Source organism: Rhinichthys klamathensis, unplaced genomic scaffold, assembly GCF_029890125.1.
Source record: "Rhinichthys klamathensis goyatoka isolate OS25496 unplaced genomic scaffold, OSU_Roscu_1.1 h1tg000482l_1, whole genome shotgun sequence".
NCBI classification, from domain to species: Eukaryota; Metazoa; Chordata; class Actinopteri; order Cypriniformes; family Leuciscidae; genus Rhinichthys; species Rhinichthys klamathensis.
The window spans coordinates 517501-525000 of NW_026606969.1; the positions used below are offsets into that span (position 1 = coordinate 517501).

Below are 7500 nucleotides of genomic sequence, written 5' to 3' on the forward strand. Positions count from 1 at the left end.
CTTTTATGGAGGAAATTAAGGGAATGAAGAAAAAGGCCAAAAATAAGAAATAACGCAGCATTTCTGCAGTGCCTTATTATAATTCACACTATGTTGCGTCTTCAGATTTGTGATTATTCAGAGCTCTCTCGACACGTATTCTGTTAAATAAGGATTTGAGCATATGGTGAATGACAGTAAAAATTATTTTGAACATGTTTACCCAGTGCATGACTGAAACATCTGCTCAGACCCATCCGGATCGCTCTCTTCTAATTGGTTTGATTCAATTGGTTTTAACAGTTCCTGGTGTAATATATAAACCTTGTGACTGTTATTTTGGAAATGACAGCATGTCTTAATATCATTTCAGTCAGTGAGTGGCTCATGTGAGTTTCGGAAAGGTTTATTTGTTTGTCTGACCAAAAAAAAAAAAAAAAAAAAGGTTTTAACATAAATATTAATTAATAAAACAGAGGCAAAACTCTTCCTGACTTCGTTCAAGCTTCATTCAAATGCCATAAAATATCGCAACATTTGCATGGAACGTCAAGGGATACTCAGTTAGAATTTTTATGGGATGTGATGGACATTTTTAGGACGATAGCGTATATATTCATGACTTTTTCTAAATTATGACCAGTCATTTTTCAAAGGATCCCAGTTATAAATCACATCAATAGTATTTCTATCCACAATGTTCATGTTCATCAGATTATGTATCTTGTGAGATGAGAACAATCACACTATAGGGGACAATTGAAATGGCTAGAAAAAATATATATTAAAACACAGTTTGAATAGATAATATTTAAGTAATCTGGGTTTACTTAATTTACTTTACTGGCTGGTCAAATTAAGAAAAATAAAAGAGGACAAACATATTTATTAATTAATTTACTTTTTTTATTTTTTTATTATGGACTTGGAGGACTTTTACTTTGACACACCCGCGAGCAGGGAACAGGTGTGTGTTTGAGGCCTTTAGTTCAGCGTCTCTTAAATAATACAGTCACTGTAATCTTTGTAAATGGATTTTCATGCATCTTTGTGAAATAATCTTGGGACTGAACTTGAGGATTTCCGGATAAGGGGAATGATACTAACCCGGTGAGATCATCTGTGTTTGTATGCTCACTGTGAAGGGAATGATGTTTTAATAGGTTGAGATTGGACCGGTTTGATTCTTGATTTCAGGAATGGATGTGTTTGTGGTTGTTAATGATTAGTGAGAAGTCATCAATCAAGCATCTAATAAGGATTTGAGGGGCTCTTATTATGTGTGTTGAACCTGTCGTTGTGAAAGCTTGCTAATAGTTGATGGTTTCATCTAGAAATGCTCCTTGTTTTGTGTATTTTCTTGTGATTTGCAGCCCTCGTCTGACAGCACAGCTGGTCTCAGAGCATGTGTGATGGGCTGCTGGTTTCAGTTAGCTGTAGTTCAGTTTAATGACTAGAACCATGAGTTTAGTTTCTCCTCATTAAATAGCTTTGTGTGTGTGACTGCTTCTTCACGACCTGTTAATGTCTCCTCGCTTGGTAAATTGCTATCAGGTGGTGGTTGACCCGATATATCGGCTTATAATTTCCATTTTTAAAAGGCTTTATGCCGAGCGTCACGTGACCAAGCCGGAAAACAGGTCACATCGCTTCCGATTCAGGTCTTTTGTATGTGCTTCATGATTTTTTTTGCGGTTTTACTCAAGATAACTTAAAAGGAGCAAGCAAAAATGAGCATAACCAATGTCCCTCGCATGTGCAGATTGATATTTAAAAGTTTTTTAATTTTTCTTCTTCACACTAACGTTTAGATATTTAAATCGCATAAAACACCAATAACAAAGTGAACTTAGTAGGTTAGCTGATTACCTTAAAAATCCATAGATATCGTAGTTAGTTCTTACGGCCGTTAACCAGGGTTCTCAAGTTTTATCAAAAGCTTGGAGTAAGATCACATGCGGTTATGGGGAGGAGCCTAAATGGAGCCCCGCCCCGCCTAGCCCCGCCCCCAATTTTACCCATTGTTCATAATTAACCAACAAAAATTGAAATTATAACAATTGGTAAATCTGATAAATGACAGAGCAATTCATCACATCAAATATAGGCCTACTCTTTAATGTTATATTTCAAAATTAGGCTACAAATATATAACAAATTGCTCCAAAATGTTTGGAAAAACAAATATTTTTGCATTTTTCCCTGACATCTTTGAAAAATACAAATGCAATGGCAATGATTAGGCTAATGTATGTTTTGACAGGATATACAATATTACCAAGAGCACTCTGCTTTAGCCTTATTGTAGCCTAACTAGAAATACTATTAATACAGTATAATATAGAATTTAAAATAAACTGAAGAAATACATCTTCATTCCTTCTCATACCCAATAACATTTCCTTAGCCAAACTGAGCCAAAGCTTTTGGCCTGGTTGCAAAGCAGTTGTAGAGTTTTTGACTGCATCAATAATGTATACGATGGGCTATATATTATATGTTCTAGAACTTCTAGTCTAAAAATGTTAGGCGAGCTTTCTTCCAACTTACTTTCTCCATCACGACGTGTGTTCGCGCGATGTCGCGGTGGCCGAACTTCCGTGTGTGGTCGCGGACTTCGCGCGTCTATAAGTTGCCTAGTAACGAACGCAATCTGGCCGAGAGGCGGACGCGCTGGCGGCAGGAAACTTATCTTTGTGTGCATGCGCCTCGTATACAACGTTATATATAAAGCTTGCAGGACAACTTGGTTGGCATTGCCTTTTCAGCGTGAGAAATACACGGTGTGGCGTGTGAGCGTGTGAACTGGTTGAATTGCGTGTGTCTCACGGCCAATGCGTGAGACTTGAGAACCCTGCGTTAACACTTTCTCTGACAAGCGGATGCAATGAGACCTGTTTTCCGGTTTGGTCACGTGACGCTCGGCATAAAGCCAATTATCACATCGGCCGATAATTGTGGGACTTTTATTTTGACAGTGCTGAGAATGCAGCGCATCGCAGTAACAGATTTCTCAACAAAAAAAATGTTTTATATATATAATATATATATATATATATAGACATAATATTGGACAGACCTGTTAAAGAAAGAAAGCGAATGGCATATGAATAAATATTATAGAATTTGCCTTTCGATTATTAGTAATAGAAAGAAAAACACTATAACTCTCACACATTGGTGCTCTAAATTTTGGAATAATTAATAACATTGTACATAGGCCGCATTTATTTGATAAAAATACAGTAAAATTGTGAAATATTATTATAATGTAAATCAGCCGTTTTCTATGTGAATATACAGTAAAGTGTAATTTATTCCTGTGATCAAAGCTGTATTTTCAGCATCATTACTCCAGTCTTCAGTGTCACATGATCCTTCAGAAATCTCTCTAATATGAGGATCTGATGCTCAAGAAACATTTATGATTATTGTGGAAACTGTGATGCATTTATTTTTCAGGATTCTTTGATGAATAGAAAGCTCAAAAGAACAGCATTTATTTGAAATATAGTAATTTTGTTACATTATAAATGTCTTTACTGTCACTTTGGATCGATTCAGTTCATCCTTGATGATATTAAAAAATATAAAAAAAAGACTGTTTTCAACATTGCTAATAATCATAAATGTTTCTTGAGCATCAGATCCTCATATTAGAGTGATTTCTGAAGGATCATGTGACACTGAAGACTGGAGTAATGATGCTGAAAATACAGCTTTGATCACAGGAATAAATTACACTTTAACATATATTCACATAGAAAGCAATGCTTGTAAAGCTTCACAGCAGGACAAGCCTCACACACTTTCAAGGTCTGCAGTGTGTGTGTGTGTGTGTGTGTTTGTACACTGGAAGCATGAATGATGTATTAGCTGGAAGCCGCTGTAATGAATCTGTCAATGTAGGGATGGAAACGTTTGTACGTCTCCTTTGTATCAATCAGACACACACACACACACACACACACTCTCTCTCTCTCTCTCTCTCTCTCTCGAGGGAAATCGATCAGCAGAGCCGTGCTTTACAAGCCCCGGGGTCGAGACACGTTCCTCGGCCTCGCTCGTGTTGAGGAGAGGAGGATTGTGGGATTGAGGCAGTGTTCATGAGGACTTAATGAAGGAGGATGATGATGATGAGGATGATGATGATGAGGATGATGATGAGGATGATGATGAGGATGCTGGGCTTCGTTTAAAAGCGTCTGGATGACGATCAAACATATTAAAAGCTTCTTCCTTTCATCATGATTCTGGATCACAGATAATACTGCATGACTCTGCTGATTCATGTATCTCTAACAAGCAAATGCTGTAACATTTATTGAAAAAAATGACTTGTGAATATAGTCGGAGAGAAAACGGCATTATGATATACTGCATTTCAAACTACTTTTTTAAAGTTAAATGCAAACATTTATTAAATCAAGTACCATTTAAGCATGAGATGCATGTTATATTGTGAATATAGTCAGAGAGAAAACGATATTATGATATACTGTATGCTTTTTTATGGGTTATGCATTTATTAATTCATTCATTCAGCATCTTTATTTATCATGCACTGCAAAAACAATTTCACCTATAATTCAACTTCACTTGCATTACATATCAAACTGGCTGTGCAAGTCATTTCAACTCATTTTTTTAAAATCATGTCTTGTTGAATCTTGTATAACTTCATTTATTAAGTTCAAATTGATTAAATTAATTTGACGAGTTAAAGCTTGGAAAAACGTAGACGTAAAATATTTATTTGAGATTTTAAGTTAATATTTCAATAATTAAATGACACATTCACATGTTCATGGTTCTCTGATGTCATTAATAATAATAATAATACTTCAATAATTAAATGATATTCACATGTTAACAGTTCTCTGATGTCAATAATAATAATAATTTCAATAATTAAATGATATTCACATGTTAACAGTTCTCTGATGTCAATAATAATAATAATTTCAATAATTAAATGATATTCACATGTTAACAGTTCTCTGATGTCAATAATAATAATAATTTCAATAATTAAATGATATTCACATGTTAACAGTTCTCTGATGTCAATAATAATAATAATTTCAATAATTAAATGATATTCACATGTTAACAGTTCTCTGATGTCAATAATAATAATAATTTCAATAATTAAATGATATTCACATGTTAACAGTTCTCTGATGTCAATAATAATACAAATTTAATAATTAAATGACACATTCACATGTCCATGGTTCCCTGATGTCAATAATAATAATTATTATTTTAATTTTATTTATTATTATATTAGTAGTAGAAGTATTTTGTTTTGAATTTGACTAATTATAAAAAATAAGTTATTTTTGTAAATTACAATTGTAATGTAAAATAAAAAAAATGTGATGATGCTTTTGAAACACGCAGCACATCATCACACTGGTTATTTAATGAAACGGCAGTCTTTGATTTGATAATCACACTAAGCTTCCCAAATGTATTTCATATTTTACATTAAATCAAATTCATTATATGAGCTTTTCATCAACTCACGAACACCCAGAGTAATAGAAATAAAATACGTTGCCATGACTTATTGATCATATTTTCTACAGTGTGGGACGTTCATGTTTATTAGTATGGAGACATAGTTCTGATGGGTTTATTGGTGAGATACGCTGTGAACGTGCGTGTGTGTGTGTGTGTGTGTGTGTGTGTGTGTGTGTGTGTGTGTGTGTGTGTGTGTGAGTGAGTGACGTGAGCTGATGGAGAACAGCTGAAGGTTGTAGAGATAAGGTCAGAAAATCCAGACTTATAAATATTCACTAAATCCAGCGTTCAAGGGCAGCGTATCGTCCTAAAGACAGCGACTCTCCTCATCTAATGCCACTAATATCATTTCTGTTTGTTTTATACTTCATTCTTCAGTCCTGTTCCGTGACGGGAACTAAAGTACACGTTTACACTGCAGAAATAACACAATAAGTGCTTTTCCCATTTTTGAACTGTCATCGTTGGCATATATTGAAACACACATTGCTAAAGTCCACAGATTTTACTAATATACCTTCAAATATCTGTGTAAAAATAACATGATGATGCTGCCGTCTTTCTAAAGACATTTTTACATGTAATTTGGCTGCAAATTTCTCAAAATGCTCATTTTGGACTACTCAATTTACATTCATGACATTTAATATTTTGGCTTTAATCACTATTTATGTCTGTCTTCTGAGAAATATCAACTAAATATAAAAATTGAGCTTTTGAAATTTGATTGATTTGATATGAAATGACACGAATGTAAAAACACAATGTGACTTGTACATCGATGCTACTTATGTGTTGTTTTTGTTTTTTCTTTCAACAATCCAATTTTGACACAGTGTGACTTATTTTCCGGGAAATACGGTCCCCGTTTTGGGAAAAGTTCCTAATACTGGCTGATGGTTTCTGTGAGCTATTTTAGAAACGCTCCCCAAAATTCCTCGAAACACTTCAAGAATAAATGCCATTACATATTCTCATAAATACATTTAATCTAAAGTGCTTCCATTGCAATTGATAATGTTGCCATTTTAATGTAAATCAATGCAAAATGAGCAGCAGAACCAGTGAGGTGTGGAGGTCTCTCTCTCTCTCTCTCTCTCTCTCTCTCTCTCTCTCTCTCTCTCTCTAATCTACTAATTAAACGTCGTGCAACGGTCCTCTTTTCTCCCTCCACTAGCGGCAGGTTCTGAATCAGTTGTTAATGTGCCGTTAAAAGGTTGTTTTCTCTACACAAGTGTCAAATGAGACGATATCTGTTTTCCTCACTCACATCAGCCTGAGGTGAAGCTCAAATATCTCAAATATCTAGTGTTCCCCTCAGAGCTGCAGAACACAAACTCATCTGACCTCGATTGCTTCAACAACACCTTAGCAACAGTTTCAGAACCTGCCGAAATGAAGAGGTGAGTGTGTGTGTGAGTGTGTGTGTGTGTGCGTGTGAGTGAGTGAGTGTGTGTGTGCGTGCGTGCGTGTGAGTGTGTGTGAGTGAGTGAGTGAGTGTATGTGAGTGAGTGAGTGTGTGAGTGAGTGTGTGAGTGAGTGAGTGAGTGAGTGAGTGAGTGAGTGAGTGAGTGAGTGAGTGAGTGAGTGAGTGAGTGAGTGAGTGAGTGAGTGAGTGAGTGAGTGAGTGAGTGTGTGTGTGCGTGTGTGCGTGTGTGTGAGTGTATGTATGTGAGTGAGTGAGTGAGTGTGAGTGAGTGAGTCAGTGAGTGTGTGTGTGTGAGTGAGTGAGTGTGTGTGTGTGTGTGTGTGTGTGTGTGAGAGAGTGTGAGAGTGTGTGAGTGTGTGAGTGTGTGAGTGAGTGAGCGTGAGTGAGTGAGTGAGTGTGTGAGTGTGTGAGCGAGCGAGTGAGTGAGTGTGTGAGTGAGTGAGCGAGTGAGTGAGTGTGTGTGTGTGAGTGAGTGAGTGAGTGAGTGTGTGTGTGTGTGTGTGAGAGTGTGAGAGTGTGTGAGTGTGAGTGTGTGAGTGAGTGAGCGTGAGTGAGTGAGTGAG

General features: G+C 36.1%; 1 protein-coding gene across 1 annotated transcript in view; it reads left to right on the forward strand.

Moving 5' to 3' along the window:
• Positions 1-7500, forward strand: part of LOC130072194 (adhesion G protein-coupled receptor A3) — a 221027-nt gene that overhangs the window by 102587 nt on the left and 110940 nt on the right. The window lies entirely within an intron of this gene.